The following is a 23,018-nucleotide window of genomic DNA, read 5'->3' as shown; positions in this document are numbered from 1 at the left end:
GGAATGCGCCGTCGCCACCACCCAAGTAGATGGTTTTAATTTTTAGAATGGTAGGCAATGAGACTTATAAATTTCTTCAAAGGACTGAGGTGGTTTTCTCACAGAACTGACGTGAATGCGCTCACGCTCTCTCTCTCTCTCTCTCTCTCTCCCTCTCTCTCTCTCTCTCCCTCTCTCTCCCATTCTAGATCTCTGTTTTGTCCCACTCCTCATATTTTCTCTTTTTCTTGATTGTTTTCTTCAGTCTGCCTTCACACGTATTAAACTCAATGTACGTGGAGAGAGAAATCAAATATGAGATTCAAAATACAGCCAGGGTTGGCAGGTAGTGGAGCAGGCCTTTGACTCTGGCACTTCATTCAACAAGATTTGTTTTTTTTCTTTCTTGACTTCTCTGTAAACATTCTTGTTGGAGTTGAGAAATTGCTGATATGAATTCAGTCAATTTCAGGTAATAGCCTTGCCTTGGCTTTCCTGGAACTCACTTTTAAAGATCAAGCTATCTTTTGTTTTGTTTTGTTTTTTATGTTCTATCTGTAAATCACCATTTCTTCTCTTGAATGTGTTCACCTTGGTAAAGTCAAAGGCCACCCCACAGACACACAGAGTCACACACACACACACACACGCACACACACACACACACAGAGAGAGAGAGAGAGAGAGAGAGAGAGAGAGAGGCACACCTAGAGACACACCAATAAATTTGTTAAATTAAAGGAAGGCCTGGAGAAATGGTTTGGTGGCTCTTCCTGAAGAAGTGGGTTCAATTCCCAGGACCCACATGGCAGCAGCACATAAGTGATTGTAAATCCAGTTTCTGGATGATCTGACACATTCATGCCACTGCATGTAAAATAAAGTTAAACAAACCATAAAAAATTCTTTAGGGCTGGAGAGATGGCTCAGCGGTTAAGAGCATTGCCTGCTCTTCCAAAGGTCCTGAGTTCAATTCCCAGGAACCACATGCTGGCTCATGAACCATATGTAATGAGGTCTGGATCCCTTTTCTGGCCTTCAGGAATACACAGAGACAGAATATTGTGTACATAAATAAATAAATATTAAAAAAATAAAAAAAAACCACAAATCTTTTTAAAAAATTTGGAATTAAACTAAGTTCTACACAACTGGAAAGACTGTCTCAAAGCAAAGTAAAATTAAATGTTCTGAAATAGGACACCTTCCATGCCCCACCCCACACAGGGAAACACTTGGTGCAGACCAAGAGAGATGAACAAAATGTGAAATTAAACTAAATGTACAAGAAATTAACAGAACGTGATACTGAACACTGAGCCGGGGTGTGGGGATGCACTCCTTTCATTCTTTCATCCAAGAGACATAGAAACTCGTTTTGATGTACATTTCTCTGATGACTAAGGATGTTGACCATTTTCTTCAGTGTCTGTCAGCCATTTTAGATTCCTCCGTTGAGAGTTCTCTGTTTAGGTCTGTACTCCATTTTGTAAATTGGATTCTTTGTTCTTTAGATGACCAATTTCTTGAGTACTTTGTATATTGTGGAGACCAGACCTCTCTGTCTGATGTGGGGTTAGTGAAGATCTTTTCCCATTGTGTAGGCCGTCGTTTTGTCTTGTTGGCCATGTCCTTTGCTTTGCAGAAGCTTTTCAGTGTCAGGAGGTCTCATGTATTCATTTTGTTTCTCTCGGTGTCTGTGCTACTGGGGTTATATTTAGGAAGCGGTCTCCTGTGTCAATGTGTTCAAGTGCATTTGATATTTTGATATCCATATTTTTTTATTGTGAATGAAGTCAATTATTTGAACTCTCAAATATTTTTATTGTTATTATCTGTTTGTTTATTTGTGGTTTTTCAACTTAGGGTTTTCTTGTGTATCCTTGTATGCCCTGGAACTCACTTTGTAGACAAGACTGGCCTCAGACTCACAGAGATCCATCTGCCTCTGCCTCCTAGTGCAGGGATTAAAGACATGCACTGAACACCTTTTTATTTTTTAAACAGAGTTCGTCTGTGTCATTTTGCCTGTCCTGAATCTCAGTCTGCAGAACAAGGTAGCCTTACACTCGCAGTGACCTGCCTGCCTTGGGCTCCCTGATCTCTGAGGTGTTTTATCATCTCTCAGAGTCTCTGCCTGGCTATCAATTTATCTATTAGTTTACTTATTTTTTTTGTTTGTTTGTTTTCTGAGACAGGGATTCTCTCTGGCTTTGGAGTCTGTCCTGGATTCAGACCTGGTCACAGCTGTACCTGAAACAGTGAGGCCTCTTGCAGGGAATCCACAGAGCCTCTGCCCATGGCTCTCCAGTGGAATCCACTCTCTCCCTTTCCCCCAGCCCCAGCCAGGGTTGCCGGCTACATCTCAGGCAGGCATAGGTGGCGGGCACTCTGACTATCCAGGATGTGACAGGCACAGACACACAGAGAAGCAGGGAGGAGTGGTGCCCACTCTCTCACTAAATGCATGCAAGCAGGAGGAACAGTGAAAAAAATCAGAACTGCAGAGAATTTCCAGAAACCACATGGTGGGGATCTAGTGCCCTCTTCTGGTGACAGGGAATTTGGGGAATTTGGTGATCAGAGATTTGGGTTCTTGTGCTCCTGAGACCTACCCCAATGTAATACTGACATTACCCTATTAGACCCTATATATCACATATAGGCTTGCTTGATATCATACACGTACACTGCCTGCGTTGCTGCCTGCCCACCTTGCTCTGTGACCCCTGGGAGAGAGCCTGGTACCATCAGAAGACAGAAGATGGGGTTTGGGTCTATCTCTCTCTCTGTCTGTCTGTCTGTCTGTCTGTCTGTCTCTCATCTATTCTTCCATCTATGTATGCATCTATTGATTTATGTAATAGATTTTTTGTTTGTTTGTTCTTTTTTTGTGACAGGGTTTCTCTCTAGTTTTTGAGTCAGTCCTGGAACTCGCTCTTGGAGACCAGGCTGCATGCTGGAACTAAAGGCATGCATCATCACTTCCCGGTTAGAAGCCTTTGTAAAACGTGGGCAATTTGAGCTAAAAATTTCCTCATAGGACTGATTTTACTGTGTGCCAGGGTTAGTGTAGGGCTTTGCTTTTATTTTCTTGAGTGAATCCCCCCCCCACAACACCCATCTCTTATTGTAGAGCTCTGTTTCATCTTCCATGAGCTCTGAGGGCACTTGACTTGAGTATGATACACACAGAGACTTACTATTAAGGAAAGTTTAAGGTCAAGATCCTTTCCTAACTCTGTGACCTTGCAATAGAGAAGTTTCAAAGGGTGTGCCTACAGCTCCACTGGACTTCTTTGATGGGCCTTTATCTGTTGCCTTTCCTGTAAACATTCTTGTTGGAGTTTGGAAATTGCTGATTTGAACTCAGGCAATTTCATATAATAGCTCTGACTGTCCTGGAACTCACTTTTATAGACCAGGCTGACCTTTTGGTGACATTCTATTCTTTTTTTCTTCCTCTTTATTTTCTATCTGCAGTCCACCTTGGTGTAATGACTGTGCACCTGTATATTCACTGCTCTGATCCTTTCTCTCCTTCCTTCCTTCCTTCCTTCCTTCCTTCCTTCCTTCCTTTCGTATGTCTGTCCACTCCCGAAAACCCAAAAATATCTAGCCTCCCAATGCAATTAAAAATAAGTAAATTAAAATAAATAACCTGGTATTTAAAAAAGGAAGGAAGGGAAAGAGGGAGGGAGGAAGGCAGGCAGGCAGTGCTGGGGGCCTGGATGATGGTTGTGAATGGAGGAACCCTGGTCTAGTCGTCTCCTCTGCCACGTGTGTCACCCCAGTCAGACCTCAGGAGCCTTCTCTAAAGAGTCTGAGAAGCTGCTTCCATGTTTCTGCCTCTGGGTATTTATTGATCTATTTATTTATTTTTCTGGTTTGTTGGGGGGAAGGGGAAGCCGAAGCCTTGTCCTACGGGCTCCATGCTGTCACTCAGTCAGTACTGTCTCGTCAACGCGAGTGTGAGGGCCCGTGTCTGTCATGCCAGCAGCACTCAGAAACTGAAAGTACAAGGATCAGGAGATCATCTTCATCGCGGTGGGAAATAGACCCTCTACCAGAAATCCATCAAATGACCTTTTAATTTTTTCCATCCTAAGTGAAAATGTTCACAACAGATCCGTATTCCATGACAAAAACACTATTCCACGGCTGTTTTAATTTTCTCTGACTCGGTATTTAGTCTGAGAAGTAGGGGCTGGGGGATGTGGAGAGTGGGGTGGAGAAAAAGGACTGCAAGCAAGCAAGCAAGCAAGCAGTGGCCACGGTGAAGTATATATATATGTCTTTGAGAGGAGACTCGGGTGGCAGGAGACTGCCTGCCATTGCCACCTCCCTCCCTCCCTCGGTCCCTCGGTCTCCCTCAGTCCCTCGGTCTCTCCCTCTCACCATGCTCTAAGTGTCGCAGCCCCTCGACTGGCCCACTTAGTACTGTCACTTATCGTCGAGACGCACTCTTTGTTTCCCGTGAGCCTCCCTCCCTCCCTCCCTCCCTCCCTCCCTCCCTCCCTACCTCTCCACGAAGGAGAGCGATTCGCCTGTTTTCCTAGCTAGCTGCCTGTGGTCTCGGTTCCTCCTTTCGTTTTCGTAGCCTGAGCGTCCGTGGCTCCCCCCGAATGTCCGGCCCGGCCAGCCCGCGTTCACCCATGTTCGGGGATGGGGTGTGGGGGAACCGACGGGGAGTCCCCTGCCCTGTCGTGGGTGCGTGTCACCTCCGGGCATGAGCGTGGGAGGACACTCTGTCGCGCCAGAGAAGGTGAAGACGCCTCGGCCGAGCAAGATCGCGAGCGAGCGAGCGAGCTAGCGAGCGATCTCTGTGGGTCGGGTGGGTCGTCGGGCGCCACCTAGCGGTGGTGGTCATTTTGTGCAACGCTCCTGGTCCTCGGTCGCTGACAAGGAGGGCGAAATGGCTTTTGTGAGGCGGAAAGAGTGACGAGAGTCCCGGCTGGCGGGCGTGTCCCGCGGTTGGTGTCGTGCTTGGGAACCGTCTCTGTGTAGGAGGTTGTGCTGGAAGAGTCGCCTATGGGTGCGTCTGGGATGGAACCGAACGAAAGCAACGGCTGGGGAGGGTGCTGGGAGACTTGAGCGGGTCAACCAGAAGGCTTGAGTCGTTCGCCTCCCACCGCTAGGTGTCGGGTCCAGCCAGGCCCAGGATGGGTGAAGTACCCCGGCTTTCAAAGCTGTCTTTCCCTCGCCTTTTCTCTCTAAGAGAGAGCCCTGGGTCCCCGGCGACCCGAGGCCGAGAGGGGGCGCTGGTTGATCACGGCTTCCCCGCCGTCCATGCCCGGACTCATTGGGGGTGTCGGAGCTTTTTATTTCCCTCCTTGTCAGAACCCTCGGTCCTTGGCGGCAGGCCTCGCCATCCTGAGGCCGAGAGGAGGCTGTGGACCCGGTTTTCTTGCCTCCCTGCTCTGGACTCGTTGGGGGTCCTGGAGCATTTTTTTCTCCTTGCCAGAACTATCCGTTCTCAGAGGCATGCTTCATTGTCTCGAGGCCTAGAGGTGGCTGTGATCCTGGCTTCTCTGTTCACTGTTCCCCTGTTTCTTATACTGTCAGGTTTTTTTTCCTTGCCCTGCTTCATCCCTAGAGACTGGTCACAGGGTCTTTGGCCAGGAGGAGGCTGGGCATCCAGCTTTGTGTCATGTCCACCTCTCTCTCTTGGTCCTTTCAGGGTTATGAGGTCGACCAGTTGTTCCTTTGAGGATTGGTTCTTGGCAGGTTTCTATAGATAATCAAAGACCAAAGCTAAGAGTGTGTATAAATGGCATTGTTATTGAAGGCTTGGATAGACATGGATGTGAATGTAAGTATTATTACTCCAAAATCTTGGCATCAGAATCAGCCTCTTCAAGGGCAGATATTCAGTTTCTAGAAATTGAAACCTTTTCTCAAGTGAAACAAAGCACAAGATGGGTTGAATGCATAGGGCCAGAAGAACAGAGACAAAGGCTGAGGTCATTTATAGCTAATTTAACAGTGAATTTGTGGGGTCATGACCTATTGCAGCAATGGAATACTCAGATTAACATACCTATAGTCCCCCCAAAACTTTTATTTCCGGGAAAGATATTAGAAGATATTATAGAAAAGGTCACCAGCCATTCAGGCTGTATAAGAATACAAAGCAATTGACAAACCTTCAGAGGTACTAACAACTCTGCCTTTAAAATGGTTAACTGAGAAAGCAATATGGGTTAAACAGTGGCCTTTAACAGAAAAAACCTGCAGGCTTAAAAACAGCTGGTACAAGAGCAACTAGATGCTTACCATGTGGAAGAATCTGCCAGCCTTTGGAATTCTCTGGTATCTGTTAAAAAGAAATCTGGAAAATGGAGAATGGTGACATATCTCAGAGCTATCAACAAGGTTATTGGACCTACGGGCCCCTTACAATCTGGAATTCCTCTGCTGTCAATGTTGTCAAAAGGATGGCCTCTCATAGTTATTGATTTAAATAATTGTTTCTTCAGTGTACCTTTTTAAGAAAAGGATAGGGAAAAATTTGCCTTCAGAGCACCTACTTAAAATAATTCTCAGCCTACTAGGAGATACCAATGGACCGTCCTCCCACAGGGAATGCTCAATAGCTGCACCTTGTGCCAATACTTTGTCAGTCATCCATTGGAAATAATAAATAAAAAATTTCCTAAGTCTATAATCTACCATTACATGGGTGACATTTTGTTTTCTGATTCAAAAGCAGATACTTTAGAAAGAATGTTTGAGGAAGTAAAGAAAGTTTTGCCTAAATGAGGACTACAAATTGCTCCTGAAATGATTCAAAGAGGAGATTCTGTTAATTACCTAGGTTACAGAACAGGTTTACAGAAAATTAGAACCCAAAAGACACAAATTAGGGGAGAGACCAATTACAGACTCTTAATGGCTTTCAAAGATGGTTAGGAGATATTTCCAGTCTATGACTGGCTGTTGGGATAACACCTGATCTAATAATTCATTTAAACAAAACCTTAGATGGTAATAAAGATTTGAATAGTTTCAGAGAATTAACACCTGAAACAGAAAAGGAACTGACAATGAATGAGGAAAAGTTACAGGAGGCACATGTGGATAGGGTGAATCCAAGTCTTAGTTGTATCCTAGTCATACTGCCTTCCAGAATTTCTCTTATGGGAATTCTAATGCAGAGGGAAGATATTATCTTAGAATGGATTTTTATACCACATAAACCAAGTAAAAAATTAAAAACTTATGTGGAAAAGGTCTCTGAATTAATTATAAAAGGTAAACTGAGACTTCGTCAACTACCAGGTATAGATCCAGCAGATATTATAGTGCCTTTCACTACTGATGAGATAAAAAGGTTATGGGAAGGCAATGAACCATGGCAAAGAGCTTGTGCTAATTCTTTGGGAGAAATTCACAGCAACTATCCCAAAAGCAATAGATTTAACCTTATAAAGAGAACTTCTTGGATTCTTCCTCGAATTGTATGTGATGCTCTATTAACTGGTGCCCATATATTTTATACTGATGCAAATAAATCAGGGAAGCCATGTTACAAATCAGAAGAACTGAGTAAGGTGGAACAAAGCCCTTAGAATTCTGTCCAGAAGGCAGAATTATATGCCATTCTTATGGTGCTAAGGGATTTTAAAGAACCTCTTAATATAGTTACTGATTTACAATATGCAGAGTTATTTTGCATATTGAAACCACTCAATTTATATCAGATGATAAAGAATTGACTTCATTATTTATGTAGGTACAAGACATAATCAGGAATAGGCTTTGTCCTATGTATATAACACACATCCAATCCCTTACGGGTCTGCCAGGTCCTCTAGAACAAGGAAATGCATAAATTGATCAATTACTGATTGGAAATGTGTTGCAGGCCTCAGAAATTTATTAAAAACATCACATCAATAGCAAATGTTTAAAGAAAGAGTTTCATTCTATTAGCATCTTAAAGGGGCAGGCCGTTTATCTAATAGCTTTTAAAACGCCTGTCCTATGAGCCAACAAAAATTCCAATAGTAAAGCTGAAACAGTAATGAATCCTTTTAACTCACTGCCATACTTAGCTTGTTTATATAGCTTAAATCTTATTTTGAAAGTTCTTTTGTTATAACCAAAAGCTGAAAATCACATTCAACGAAATTGTATAAAATATCACAAAGAATGTCTATCTTTTCCTTATTTTTCTTGCTGGTCTGTTTGTTTAATTGTTTTGACTGTGGTTCAAAGGAACATTATCTATCTTTTAGGCTACATAAAGTGCAAATATCAACTTTATTTATTTTATTCATGATACAATTACCTATGTATATATCTCCTCAAGTTACAGTGTTAGACTGCCCCCATGTGATCCTATGGCCTATCTTCCCCTTAACTTCAAGAGTTTCTTAGAAGTAAACTCATATTAATGTAGCTTCAAAATATCTTATTTTTTGCTAATATGTTATAGTACAGACTGAATGTACCCAGAGGAATTTCTGTTTACCACATTGATCATGTATTTGTTCTGAGATTGTGAACTAAATATGATCCCTAAAATGTGTCTACAGTAGTCATATATATATATATATATATATATATATATATATATATATATATACATATATATATAGACCTGAAGCTCATAATGTTTAAGAACTAGCCTGTCCACATATACATATAGCCCCCCACAATAAAATCCCCTGATAACCAGGCTGTGGTGGTGCTCACCTTTATTCCTAGCATGCAGGAGGCAGAGGCAGGTGGATCTCTGTGAGTCTGAGGCCAAACAAGTCTATAAGAGCTAGTTCTAGGACAGGTTCCAAAGCTATGGAGAAACTCTGTCTTGGAAAATAAAAATAAAAAATCCCCATGCTTCCTTTGTTTAGTGGAAAACATTATTTTGGAAATTATGTTTATGCTGTACTCATTTGTGCAGATAATTTTGTTCTACTCTGATATCATAGCTGTGCCTAATTTGACTTTGTCTTTACCAAGTTGGAAACTCAGTTGCATTTGGTTACATTCCCAGCACCATCTGTTCCAGATTGGAATGCAAAGCCTCTCACTGAAGTCAGTTCATTTCTTTTTACTCCAAAGCAAGACCAAGCTTTTCTTTGGTAGTATGAACAGTAACTATAGCATCATCATGGAATTCAGGGAAAATCGTAGATCTTTCTTATCCTCCCATCTGGTGAATCCCTTGTGTCTGGCAAGCCCAACCTCAGGCTTTCTGATCTTATACCATATATCTCCCTAAGTGGATGTCTGATGCTCATTCTTAGTATAGCTCAGACTAAGGCTTTACTAGAAATCTGAGGCTTAGGCAGCAGTCATATAGGTACGATCTATGACAAGCCTACATGTGTTCAAGCCCTCTCATGAAGTCTCTGGGATTTGATTCCTATTCTACTACTTACTACTGATACCCTTCCCTGTGTAGTTACTCACAAGAATATGAATAGTAAGTACTTCAGATGGTATCAAGTAACAGATAAATTAGGCTGAGCTAGAGCTGAGTTTTGGTTGTGTTCTTCAGTGGGCTACTTATAAGTTGAGATCAGTGGTTTAGACTGTAAGGATATTGTGGTGATTTGAATAAGAATGGCTCCCATAGGCTCATATTTTAGAATGCTTAGTAACCAGGAAGTGGAACTCTGAGAGGATTAGAATAATTAGGACATGTGGCTTTGTTGAAAGAATTGTGTCACTGGGGTTTGTTTTTGAGGTTTTAAAAACCCATGCCAGGCCCAATGACACCCAGGTTTCTTGAGTCCAGCTACTCTGGGGGTGTCATGTTAATTGTTGGGCCAGTGAGGAAACTTATAATCCACACTAAGTCACCTGAGCTTCACTTACCACACCACTGTCAGGCTAACTCTTCCCCAGACTTTATAGCCCTCAACGAAAGGAAGAGTTTGTTAGCTGGCATCTCAGAGTCCTAATGAACTTTGCTGCAAGACTCCATAACCAAGCTTGTTATTAAGTGAAGTGTTTGCATTCTTAATTCCATAGACCTTAAAGTAGCAAGGTCTAATGTGAATATAGATGTACAACCAGTTGTAGCAGTACCTCAGAAGTGGAGCTATGGTCAGATGCAGGATCTTCCAAAAAAAATTCTCCAGCAAGAATGAACTAAGAAGATACTCTCATATGTGTGTACTGGGGAGGGGGTTCTTATGTGTGTTGAGGGAGGTGTTAAGGTATGCTTTTATGCATCTCAGGCCCATTTGGAACTTATTATACAACTGAGAATGGTGTTGAACATCTGATCTTCCTGATTCTACCTCTTAACTCCTGGGATAACAGGTGTTTGTCAACATGCCTTGTTTATGCAGCACTAGGGATCAAACTTGGGCTTTTGTGATAGACAAGTACTCTATAGACCATCTCCTGTGGCTGAGACTGGGATCCTTTTGTGATGGACACCCTATTGCACAGGCAGCAAAAGATTGAAAACGAGGACACTGCTGCTAGTGAACACAAACCCATCAGACAACACCATGATTAGAAAGGATTTGTATTGAACCTTGTAAGTGCTGTCTGGTTCCTATGGACCTGGGGATAAACAGAAGCTCTCCTCTTTACCGCGTATTCTAAAGACTGGGTTGGGCAGCATTGTGAGGTCTCTTAACTCCTGCTGGCCATATAAGTATTCTGTGTCAGGTACAATTGCCTAAAGAATGGATCCAGAAGACCATTTTTGTTGTTTTAATTATTCCTTGATTACTAAGTCCTGGGTCAACCAAACAGACAAGGTTATATCAAGTGTGGACAGAGGCAGGTGTGGTCTGGGCTTCAAACATTAGGGACCAGGTTCATAGAAAGAATGGGGCCCCTGAAAATAGGCGAGGATGATGCTCAGTATTAACCTAGAGTAGAAACTTGAGTATGGTTGACTTCATGTTTGATTTTAATCCAGCTACTACAACAGTTTTTATCTGCTTTTGACTAATGCTCTAGTCCCCCACATTCATTGAGACTTTTAGCCACAAGTCACATTTCTATCCTTTTGACCTGATCCTAGCACCCCAAACTTACAAAATCACTTCAATCTTTTAGGTTCCCTGTGAATTTGTTCTTTCTCCTTGAAATCCCAGGAGTGCTGTCGCCCCACCTCCAGAAAGAGGCCCTTACTCCCTTGTACTTGAAGGCCAGGTGTAAAATTCTACTTTCCCTGAAGGATTTGGTATTCCTCACAGCAGGGACAAGGCCATAGCAATGTCACTTTCTTTTGGAGAAGCATCCTTACTCCTCAGTATCCCTGTAGTGGGCATGCCCCCATTTTCCTACCCAATTAGGCACATCCTCGTTTCCTTGCCTTTTCCTCAAGGAGAATTTCCTTGCAATGTTCCATCTACTCCCTTTCAAGGTCTGATGTCTAACTCTAGGGTAAGTCTGACCACCGAAGGATATGGGAACCCTACAAGGTATGCAATCAAAGTTGAGGGAGGATGAGGCTTTATTGCTCGGCTTTTCTAGGCTTGTTTTAGTAGTGGCAGTGAATGAACAGATATGCTGAGGAAAATATTCAGATGGTAAACTAAAGAGTAGAGGCTATAGCTTAGGGAAGCCTGAGCAAGGAATGCCCAAAGACCCGATGCTCACCCTGGAGCCTGGTCTTGAGCATCAGGGATAAATACCAACAGAAACCAGATTTGTGCAACTATGAAGATGCTGTATGTTTGTGGGGAGCCAGCAGTTCCAAGAGGCCTAGGTTGTAGTGCTGTGTGAGGAGACACAGATCCAGATTCTAAAAGTGGAGTAAGTCCCTAGACTTGGCTGATCCAGTCAGTGAAGTAGGTGACCCTGGTAAAGACGCTGGGGTAAATGGGATGCCAACAGTCCAGACCCCAACTAGCCAGTCCTACCAGGACCTATGAACTGGTTTGGTGGCAGATGAGGGGATCCCCAGAATCACCCCAAGGAGAAAGAGAGTAGTTAGTGTGTAAAAAGTCACAAATACCAACTGCATGTTAGGATCCTACAGAGCCCAGACAGATGAGGACAAGCTGAAAACTTATGGGCTCTTCTTTTTGCTTACCATGCCTCATGTCTAGAAGGGAAAGTTTAGGGACTTGTAAGAAAGCTAGTTCTGCTAACCTATGTGTAGGTCCTGGCTCTGTAAACCTTGAGCTGATGTAATATATTCAGTCAACTCCTCTGCCTTTGGTAACCTTGGTTAGGTCTATTTTTTCAACTTGTGAACTGGAACTCATGAAAAAATATGCCCATCCCTTGACTGGGTAAAGACAGCTCATTTCACTGGACAATGGAGTCTTCAGAACACTTCCTAAAGTTACTGCATTTGTGAAAGCCCTTTAGGAAAATCCCATGGGAAATCCAGCCTATAATGGGGACTATGTCCGTACAGGAGTCTGAAGCTTGCAGAGATGGGGAAGGCATCAGAATCCAGATATCTGGGCCCTGGTTGTGCCACTTCACTTCAGACCAACTATTTTTCTTCTCTGGCACAGTTTCCCCAGAAAATCTATTATGTCCAATTGTGAATTTACTTCTTATACTGTATAAAGAGCTCCCATAAGAAACTGACAACAAAGTGAGAAACTTAAACAACAAACAAAGTGAGAAACTTAAATGAAACCTCACAGGAGACAGCACATAACAATGAACATACAAAATGCACTTAGTGGCAAGAAAGGGAGATGGGTACCAGAAGCATACTAAGTCAGCACTGAAAACATTAACAAACTGTTTACTTAGAAATTATATATTTGTGTATGTGTTATGCTTCAATAAAAAGTTTAAGATATGCAACAGAAAATTGATGTTAGGATTTGCTAAAGCTATCCTCAAGGAGACTATTGAGGCATGAACCCAAGGAAAACAAGTAGAGGTAATGAAACAAGAAGTGTGGGGGTCTCCACAAAGACTAGAGGACAATACAGCCACTCCTGGAGAAACTGAGATAGAATAGACATGGGGAAAATACACGACTGCCTTACTCACCCGGCATATGGACTTTCCTGTGGAGAGGCCCCCGGCACACAGCATTTCCTCATGCACATAGTCCTTGTTTTGGCCAGGTCTTTGCCCATATAAGGCATTGCAGAACTCATTCTCAGTGATGACCACTTCACCCTCTTGCAGCGAGAAGGGTGATAACAGTTTTGCTGTGAAAATAAGGAGGAGGTCAGTGATGGACACTGTGACTTAGCTGGGAAGTCCAGGCTACTCTGACTGATGCTCACCATAGGACATCTGAGGGTCAAATTCTGTTTCCATCTTCTACTTTTCATGAACTTCTCTCCTTTTTCTCAGAAACTTCCACTTACCTTCCTCATCTCTCTCACAGCAGCAGACCACAAATGTACTATATAAGAGGCAAATCCTGCTAATACATTCTGTCCAAAGTTGTTAAGCAACCTTTATCACTAATCTTTATCCTATGTCTTTATCCACCCATTCACCCACACACCCATTCATTTTTCATTACCTTTATCAATCTATCCATTTCCACACCCATCCTTCCATCCATCCATTCTTTCATTAGTGTCGCCATCTATTCTGCTGCTTAATACCCAGTAACATTTCTATCCACAACACCTATGCATCCATCTTTCTTTCTTCCCTCTTTCCTTCCTTCCTTCCCTTTTTCCTTCCTTCCTTCCTTCCTTCCCTTTTTCCTTCCTTCCTTCCTTCCTTCCTTCCTTCCTTCCTTCCTACTTCTCCCTTACTCACTTGACTCTACTGACTATGTCTCCAAAAGCCTTGCACTAATTAAACTGATACAAAGAACATTTTAGTTGAGAAAACCAGAAAAACTAAGTTGATGTACTCATTTGTGTCAAAGAAATAACACAGGGAGAGGTGATAGTACAAATTGTCTACTTTAGTACATATAATTAAGTAAAATGCAGATGGGAGATTGTAGGAAAAATGTAAACCAATCATACCAAGACTAAAGTGGAGAGAAAATTGCAGAGAAAAAAGAGGTCCTGGGGTGAAAAAGACCTCAAACATATTCAAGGAGAATTAAGGAAGCTGGGGTTGGGTAAATGAGGGAGGAAGTAGGTAATGAAGCAGAAATGGATCAGGGTGCTATCATCATGTAAGACCTTGACAGGGATTTTTTAAAATTTTTATTGAAAGCACAAGTGAGAATTTAGTGGAGGGTTCTGAAAAGGAAAATGAAATGGCTATTTTATAAAGCAATGCTGAGGGCCACATAGAGACTCATGTAGAAGCAATAAGAATAAAAGTAGAGGACCATTTTGGAAACTACACCCAAGAAATGGGAGTTAATTATGCCAGGCTATGTAACAGCAGCATTTTGCAGTATCCATCGGATATTAGACTGGTATTGTAAAACAAAATGTGGATCCTGCTTTCAAGAATGTGCACATGGCTTACGGGAGCAAAGCTCCTTGGGAAAACATGTTCTCCCCAAACACATGTAAAATACATTTCTTTGAGAAGAAATGTGTCAAATTCTGATGTTACTCCATATTTCTAAGTCATAATCCTTTAATAAATACTTCCGGGTATGACTCTGAATACATTTCTCTACTTTCAATCTAAAGTAATAAAAGCTAGGGGATCTTGGTGGCTCACTGGTAGAGCCTTTTCCAAGTATGTGCAAGGCACTGGGACCAATCCTCAGTACCACAAACAAATAAACAAGCAAATAAAAGCAAATAAAACCAAAATGATTTCTCCATTATGTAGTTCATCTGATAAGACTGATAAAGCCAGTTGAGATTAAGTGAGTTTAAACACTTCAGAGCTGCAATAGTTCTCACTTAATCATGTATTCTCAATGGTCTCAAACCACATGTGACTTTCCGCTTTACTCTAGCACTCCCAAGATATTTGGTAGTTATATGTGTTATACTTGGATATTAAGTATTCAGGTCAGTGTGTTTGAGGCCTTGTCTTCAGCCTGTGACACTATTGGTAACTGAATATCCTATTAGGAAGAGGTAGAGCCCAGTGGTAAGAAGTTAGGTCATTGGACATGTGTGTCTGTTAAGATACTAGTACACTGGCCTCTGATCTTCCTCTTTATTTGCTTCCTAGCCATCATAAGGTATGCATCATTATTCTGCCACACATTTCCTCACCACAATGTACTTCTTCACCACAGGTCCAAAACAAAAGGGCCAAATTATCACGGTCTGGAAGCTCTTAGCTAAATCTGTGAGCTAAAATCAACTTTACCTTTTAAAACTGATTACATCAGGTATTTTGTTACAGTGCTGGAAACTTGATTAACATGGAATGGGCTAGCCTCTACACATGACCTTTGAGCTTAATCAAATCACCTCAGATCCATGATTGATTGAAATCTTAGAAGTAAAAATAATTAATATTCAAAGAGCCTAGATTCTAAATGGCAAATGACAACAGTTCCCCACCTTCTGAACCTGGACTGCAGGGAAGTTTGTGGCTATGGACTCTTCACACTTTCAGGGTTATAAGACTCTATAATGGCCTTCTCATGTCATAGGCTATGGAGGTGAGGTACCAGCCTGGATCTCTTGCCAGCTGAGACCTTTTTTGCCATGTACCTGAAGATAAGATGTAAGCTCTCAGGTACTGCTCTAGAGCCATGTCTGCCTACCTGCTGCTGTGCTTCCTGCCATGGAGATCATGGATTTTGATCCCCTAGAATAAGGAGTCTCAATAAACATTTTAAAACTACTTTGAACATAGTATCTCATCATGGCAATAGAAATGTAACTAAGACAGAATTTGATACCAGATATTGCTGTCACAGACCTGGTCAAGTTGGTTTTATTGAAAAAAGGCAAGTAGGGGAAAATACAAAATGTACAGTTTGAAGAGAAAAGGAACACCAGGAAATTTAATATTGGAGACTTGATTTATGCTGAAAGCGATAAGGAGAATGAGGGAAGGGTGGTAAAGGGAATGGTGTCCTCAGGGACACCTCACACAGCTATTCCTGCAACTTGTAAAAAGAAAAGGTCTAAGGAAGTATTTGGTCCTAAACAGCAACAACAAGTCAAGGCTTATACAAATGTAATTTGAGGGAGTCAAGTTTTATCCTAAACAGCAAGCAGAATTTGATGGCATCAGCTATGTAGTTCTGACTTTAGAGTCATTGAGGATACAGAGTAAAAGGTTTGTGGAATCTTTTTCTGTTAAGAAAAGCTTCTCTGCAAGGAAACCCAGTGTGGCCATTGTGTGAAGGTGTGAAGGTGAAGCCTGGGTTGTGCTGGAGACCTCAGAACTACAACTGTAGAAGACCTGCCAAGGGGAGTTCCACCAATCCAAAAAAGAAACGTTATGTTGCAGTCAGAATAGCTGGAAGGATAAAACCATGTAAGTCATTTGACACTGGACACAGAGCTTCGTGATTTGGAGTTTAACTTGCTGGGTTTCCATCTTGCATTGGTCCATTATATCCTCACTGTAGTTCTGTTCCTTCCTTTTTCAATGGTAATGGATATTGTAATACTATTATATGTTGGAAGAATGTAATTTGCTTTTTTATCTTATAGGGGTAGCAATTAAGAGATTGTTCTGAATCTCATAAAAGACTTCGTACTTTGAAATAGTGTTTAGACTGAAAGACTTGGAAATTTCTGAAGTTGTCCTAAATGCATTTCTGTATTACTATATGGTCACAGCCTAAGGGAGTCAGGGAGTAGAATGTGGTACTTTAAATGAGAATGACCTCCACAGGCTCATATGTTTGAATATTGGGTCCTTAGTTGGTAGAACTGCTTGGGAAGGATTATGAGATGTGGCCTTGATAGAGGACATGTGTAACTTGGAGGGGTGAGTGTTGAGGTTTCAAAAACCTAATCCATTCTCAGTTATATCTATTTCTCCACTTTGTATATGTGGATTAATATTTAAGCTATCAGCTACATGGTACTGCTCCAGCACCATGCCTACCTGCTGTCATACTCCTTGTCATAATGGTCATGAACTCTCTGAAACTGTGAGCCCCAGTAAACATTTTCTTTTATAAGTTGCTTTGGTTGTGATATCTCATCATGACAATAGAAAATAAACTAAGAGGAGTTGAGTGCCTGACCAGTGGCCAGTCTAATGCCCCAGAAGGGGAGCTCAGGCACTCCTCTTTCCCCTAAACTTTCTGGCCATTCAGCAGGTGTAGCATGAGGGGCCGGCTTGTTGGGGTTTCTGTTCCTGCCCAGTACCCCACTGTCAGCAAGTCCCAGAGAAAATCAATCACACAGAGATCTCTATAAGTTATAAAGTTGATTGGCCCATTAGATCAGGCTACTTATTAGCTCTTGTAACTTTTGTTACCCCATTATCCTTATCTACTTTAGCCACACGGCTCAGTACCTTTCTCAGCTGGGCAGGTTACATCCTGCCTCTTCGGTGGTCTGCACAGGAATGGCAGAGGAAGCTTCCTGTTTTCCAGAATTCTCTTGTTCTCATTGCATCACATCTACTTCCTGTCTGGTATTCCTGCTTATACTTTCTGCCTGGCCAATCAGCATTTTATTAAAATACATGATTGACAGAATACAGACAATTCTCCTGCACCAAGCAGGGGCTTCTCCCTGGCTACTGCCTTACTCTTCTTATCCCATCCCAGGTTGCCCCCAAGCACCCCTCTCCATCTGCAGGGTCATAGGATTCCCTAACTCAGCCACCTGTGGGGCTGAGGGTCTGGGGACAAAGTGGTGAGGGCAACTGCTGCAGAACTTTCTTTATCCCACTGAGCCTGCAACCAGTGTGTGAGCCCTTTTGTCTGCAAGGTCCCTGGCCAGCGAGGGGCCCGGATCCTGTACCAGAAGATTCATACTTCTGGAGGGGTGAGAGAGTATCTGCCATTCCCTTAAACTTTCTGCCCATTCAGGAGGGGCTTCCCTTGGGTGCTGCCTTACTGTACTTATCCCATCCCAGCTTGCACCTCAAGCACCCCTCTCAATCTATGAGGTCATAGTTTCTTGTGAATGCTTGTAAGTAGCTTAAGGCACATTAAAAAAAACTGATTTTCACTGAAAGTACAGCATTTAGAAAGTGAAGAAACACTCCATTCACTTCGCACATTCAATTGAAGTGTTGGAAAAGACTGCTTCTCTTTCAGAGAAACGCATGTGAGTTTCTTGTGAATGCCTGTAAGTAGCTTAAGGCACGATCAAAGAAAGTGACTTAATCTGAAACAAGAGCATTTAGAAAGTGAAGCAACACTCCGTTCACTTCGAACAGTGAATTGAAGTCTTGGAAGAGACTGCTTCTCTTTCAGGGAAACGCATGTGAGTTTCTTGTGAATACTTGTAAGTACCTTAAGGCACATTCAAAGGAAAGTGATTTTCTCTGAAGCTATAGCATTTAGAAAGTGAAGCAACACTAAATTCACTTCGCACAGTGAATTGAAGGCTTGGAACAGACTGCTTCTCTTTCAGAGAAACGCATGTGAGTTTCTTGTGAATGTTTGTAAGTAGCTTAAGGCACTTTCAAAAGAAAGTGATTTTCTCTGTAACTACAGCATTTAGAAAGTGAAGCAACACTCCCTTCACTTCGCACAGCGAACTGAGTGTTGGTACAGACTGTTTCTCTCAGAGTAACTCATGTGAGTTTCTTGTGAATGCTTGGAAGTGGCTTAAGGCAGTTTAAAAAGAAAGTGATTTTCTCTTTAAATACAGCATTTAGACAGTGAAGCAACACTCCATTCACTTCACACAGTGAATGGAAGTGTTGGAACAGACTGCTTCTCTTTCAGAGAAACACATGTTTGTTTCTTGTGAATGCTTGTAAGAACCTTAAGGCAGTTTCAAAGGAAAGTTTTTTTCTTTAAAAGTGCAGCATTTAGAAAGTGAAGCAACACTCCATTCACTTCGCACAGTGAATTGAAGTGTTGGAACAGACTGCCTCTCTTTCAGAAAAACTCATGTGAGTTACTGGTGAATGCTTGTAAGTAGCTTAAGGCACTTTCAAAGGAAAGTGATTTTGTCTGAAATTACAGCCTTTAGAAAGTGAAGCAACACTCCGTTCACTTCGTAGAGTGAATTGAGTGTTGGAACAGACTGCTTGTCTTTCAAGAAACTCATGAGAGTTGCTGGTGAATGCTTGTAAGTAGCTTAAGGGAGTTTCAAAGGAAAGTGATTTTCTCTGAAAGTACAGCATTTAGAAAGTGAAGCAACACTCCATTCACTTCGCACAGTGAATTGAAGTGTTGTAACAGACTACTTCTCTTTCAGAGAAACGGATGTGAGTTTTTTGTGAATGGTTGTAAGTAGCTTAAGGCACTTTAAAAGGAAAGTGATTTTCTCTGAAATTACAGCATTTAGAAAGTGAAGCAACACTCCATTCACTTCACACAGTGAATTGAAGTGTTGGAACAGACTGCTTCTCTTTCAGAGAAACTCATGTGAGTTGCTGGGGAATGCTTGTAAGTAGCTCAAGGCATTTTCAAAGAAGAGTGATTTTCTCTGAAAGTACAGCATTTAGAAAGTGAAGCAACACTCCATTGTCTTCGCACAGTGAATTGAAATGTTGGGACAGACTGCTTCTCTTTCACAGAAACGAATGTGAGTTTCTTCTAAATGCTTGTAAGTAGCTTAAGGCAGTTTCAAAAAAAGTGATTATCTCTGTAACTACAGCATTTAGAAAGTGAAGCAACACTCCATTCACCTCGCACAGTGAATTGAAGTGTTGGAACAGACTGCTTCTCTTTCAGAGAAACTCATGTGAGTTGCTGGTGAATGCTTGTTAGTAGCTTAAGGCAGTTTCAAAGGAAAGTGATTTTCTCTGTAACTACAGCATTTAGAAAGTGAAGCAACACTCCATTCACTTTGCACAGTGAATTGAAGTGTTGGAACAGACTGCCTCTCTTTCAGAGAAACTCATGTGAGTTGCTGGTGAATGCTTGTTAGTAGCTTAAGGCAATTTCAAAGGAAAGTGATTTTCTCTGAAAGTACAGCATTTAGAAAGTGAAGCAACACTCCATTCACTTCACACAGTGAATTGAAGTGTTGTAACAGACTGCTTCTCTTTCGGAGAAACAGATGTGAGTTTTTTGTGAATAGATGTATGTAGCTTAAGGCACTTTAAAAGGAAAGTTATTTTCTCCGAAATTACAGCATTTAGAAAGTGAAGCAACACTCCATTCACTTCGCACAGTGAATTGAAGTTTTGGAACAGACTGCTTCTCTTTCTGAGAAACTCATGTGAGTTGCTGGTGAATGCTTTTAAGTAGCTCAAGGCATTTTGAAAGAAGAGTGATTTTCTCTGAAATTACAGCATTTAGAAAGTGAAGCAACACTCCATTCTCTTCGCACAGTAAATTGAAGTGTTGGAACAGACTGCCTCTCTTTCAGAGAAACTCATGTGAGTTGCTGGTCAATGCTTGTAAGTAGCTTAAGGCACTTTCAAAGGAAAGTGATTTTCTCTGAAAGTACAGCATTTAGAAAGTGAAGCAACACTCCATTGTCTTCGCACAGTGAATTGAAATGTTGGGACAGACTGCTTCTCTTTCACAGAAACGAATGTGAGTTTCTTCTAAATGCTTGTAAGTAGCTTAAGGCAGTTTCAAAAAAAGTGATTATCTCTGTAACTACAGCATTTAGAAAGTGAAGCAACACTCCATTCACCTCGCACAGTGAATTGAAGTGTTGGAACAGACTGCTTCTCTTTCAGAGAAACTCATGTGAGTTGCTGGTGAATGCTTGTTAGTAGCTTAAGGCAGTTTCAAAGGAAAGTGATTTTCTCTGTAACTACAGCATTTAGAAAGTGAAGCAACACTCCATTCACTTTGCACAGTGAATTGAAGTGTTGGAACAGACTGCCTCTCTTTCAGAGAAACTCATGTGAGTTGCTGGTGAATGCTTGTTAGTAGCTTAAGGCAATTTCAAAGGAAAGTGATTTTCTCTGAAAGTACAGCATTTAGAAAGTGAAGCAACACTCCATTCACTTCACACAGTGAATTGAAGTGTTGTAACAGACTGCTTCTCTTTCGGAGAAACAGATGTGAGTTTTTTGTGAATAGATGTATGTAGCTTAAGACACTTTAAAAGGAAAGTTATTTTCTCCGAAATTACAGCATTTAGAAAGTGAAGCAACACTCCATTCACTTCGCACAGTGAATTGAAGTTTTGGAACAGACTGCTTCTCTTTCTGAGAAACTCATGTGAGTTGCTGGTGAATGCTTTTAAGTAGCTCAAGGCATTTTGAAAGAAGAGTGATTTTCTCTGAAATTACAGCATTTAGAAAGTGAAGCAACACTCCATTCTCTTCGCACAGTAAATTGAAGTGTTGGAACAGACTGCCTCTCTTTCAGAGAAACTCATGTGAGTTGCTGGTCAATGCTTGTAAGTAGCTTAAGGCACTTTCAAAGGAAAGTGATTTTCTCTGAAAGTACAGCATTTAGAAAGTGAAGCAACACTCCATTGTCTTCGCACAGTGAATTGAAATGTTGGGACAGACTGCTTCTCTTTCACAGAAACGAATGTGAGTTTCTTCTAAATGCTTGTAAGTAGCTTAAGGCAGTTTCAAAAAAAGTGATTATCTCTGTAACTACAGCATTTAGAAAGTGAAGCAACACTCCATTCACCTCGCACAGTGAATTGAAGTGTTGGAACAGACTGCTTCTCTTTCAGAGAAACTCATGTGAGTTGCTGGTGAATGCTTGTTAGTAGCTTAAGGCAATTTCAAAGGAAAGTGATTTTCTCTGAAAGTACAGCATTTAGAAAGTGAAGCAACACTCCATTCACTTCACACAGTGAATTGAAGTGTTGTAACAGACTGCTTCTCTTTCGGAGAAACAGATGTGAGTTTTTTGTGAATAGATGTATGTAGCTTAAGGCACTTTAAAAGGAAAGTTATTTTCTCCGAAATTACAGCATTTAGAAAGTGAAGCAACACTCCATTCACTTCGCACAGTGAATTGAAGTTTTGGAACAGACTGCTTCTCTTTCTGAGAAACTCATGTGAGTTGCTGGTGAATGCTTTTAAGTAGCTCAAGGCATTTTGAAAGAAGAGTGATTTTCTCTGAAATTACAGCATTTAGAAAGTGAAGCAACACTCCATTCTCTTCGCACAGTAAATTGAAGTGTTGGAACAGACTGCCTCTCTTTCAGAGAAACTCATGTGAGTTGCTGGTCAATGCTTGTAAGTAGCTTAAGGCACTTTCAAAGGAAAGTGATTTTCTCTGAAAGTACAGCATTTAGAAAGTGAAGCAACACTCCATTCACTTCGCACAGTGAATTGAAGTATTGGAACAGACTGTTTCTCTATCAGAGAAATGCATGTGAGTTGCTGGTGAATGCATATAAGTAGCTTAAGGCAGTTTCAAAGGAAAGTGATTTTCTCTGAAATTACAGCCTTTAGAAAGTGAAGCAACACTCCGTTCATTTCGCACAGTGAATCGAAGTGTTGAAACAGACTGTTTCTCTTTCAGAGAAATGCATGTGAGTTGCTGGTGAATGCTTGTAAGTAGCTTAAGGCAGTTTCAAAAGAAAATGAATTTCTCTGAAAGTACAGCATTTAGAAACTGAAACAACAACACATTCACCTCGCACAGTGAATTGAAGTGTTGGAACAGACTGCTTCTCTTTCAGAGAAACTCATGTGAGTTGCTGGTGAATGCTTGTAAGTAGCTTAAGGTACTTTGAAAGGAAACTGATTTTCTCTAAAAGTACAGCATTTAGAAAGTGACGCAACACTCCATTCACTTCGCACAGTGAACTGAAGTGTTGGAACAGACTGCTTTTCTTTCAGAGAAACTCATGTGAGTTGCTGGTCAATTCTTGTAAGTAGCTTAAGGCACTTTCAAAGGAAAGTGATTTTCTCTGAAAGTACAGCATTTAGAAAGTGAAGCAACACTCCATTCTCTTCGCAGTGAATTGAAGTGTTGGAACAGACTGCTTCTCTTTTAGAGAAACTCATGTGAGTTTCTGGTCAATGCTTGTAAGTAGCTTAAGGCACTTTCAAAGGAAAGTGATTTTCTCTCAAAGTACAGCATTTAGAAAGTGACGCAACACTCCATTCACTTCACACAGTGAATTGAAGTGTTGGAACAGACTGCTTCTCTTTCTGAGAAACTCATGTGAGTTCCTGGTGAATGCTTGTCTGTAGCTTAAGGCAGTTTCAAAGGAAAGTGATTT

At 41.5% G+C, this 23,018-nt stretch overlaps 1 long non-coding RNA gene across 1 annotated transcript in view; it reads left to right on the top strand.

Annotated features, from left to right (window-relative positions):
• Positions 1-4,800: 4,800 nt before the first annotated feature.
• LOC148117165 (uncharacterized) overlaps positions 4,801-23,018 on the top strand; it is a 1,027,820-nt gene continuing 1,009,602 nt past the window's right edge. Inside the window, exon 1 of the long non-coding RNA XR_015737123.1 lies at positions 4,801-5,014. This is a non-coding gene — a long non-coding RNA (uncharacterized LOC148117165). The remainder of the gene's footprint in view (positions 5,015-23,018) is intronic.

This window comes from Myodes glareolus, unplaced genomic scaffold (genome assembly GCF_982192425.1).
Source record: "Myodes glareolus unplaced genomic scaffold, mMyoGla1.1 HAP1_SCAFFOLD_40, whole genome shotgun sequence".
Taxonomy (NCBI): domain Eukaryota; kingdom Metazoa; phylum Chordata; class Mammalia; order Rodentia; family Cricetidae; genus Myodes; species Myodes glareolus.
Note: the sequence above shows the minus strand (reverse complement) of the source record. Positions and strands in the feature narration are given on the sequence as shown.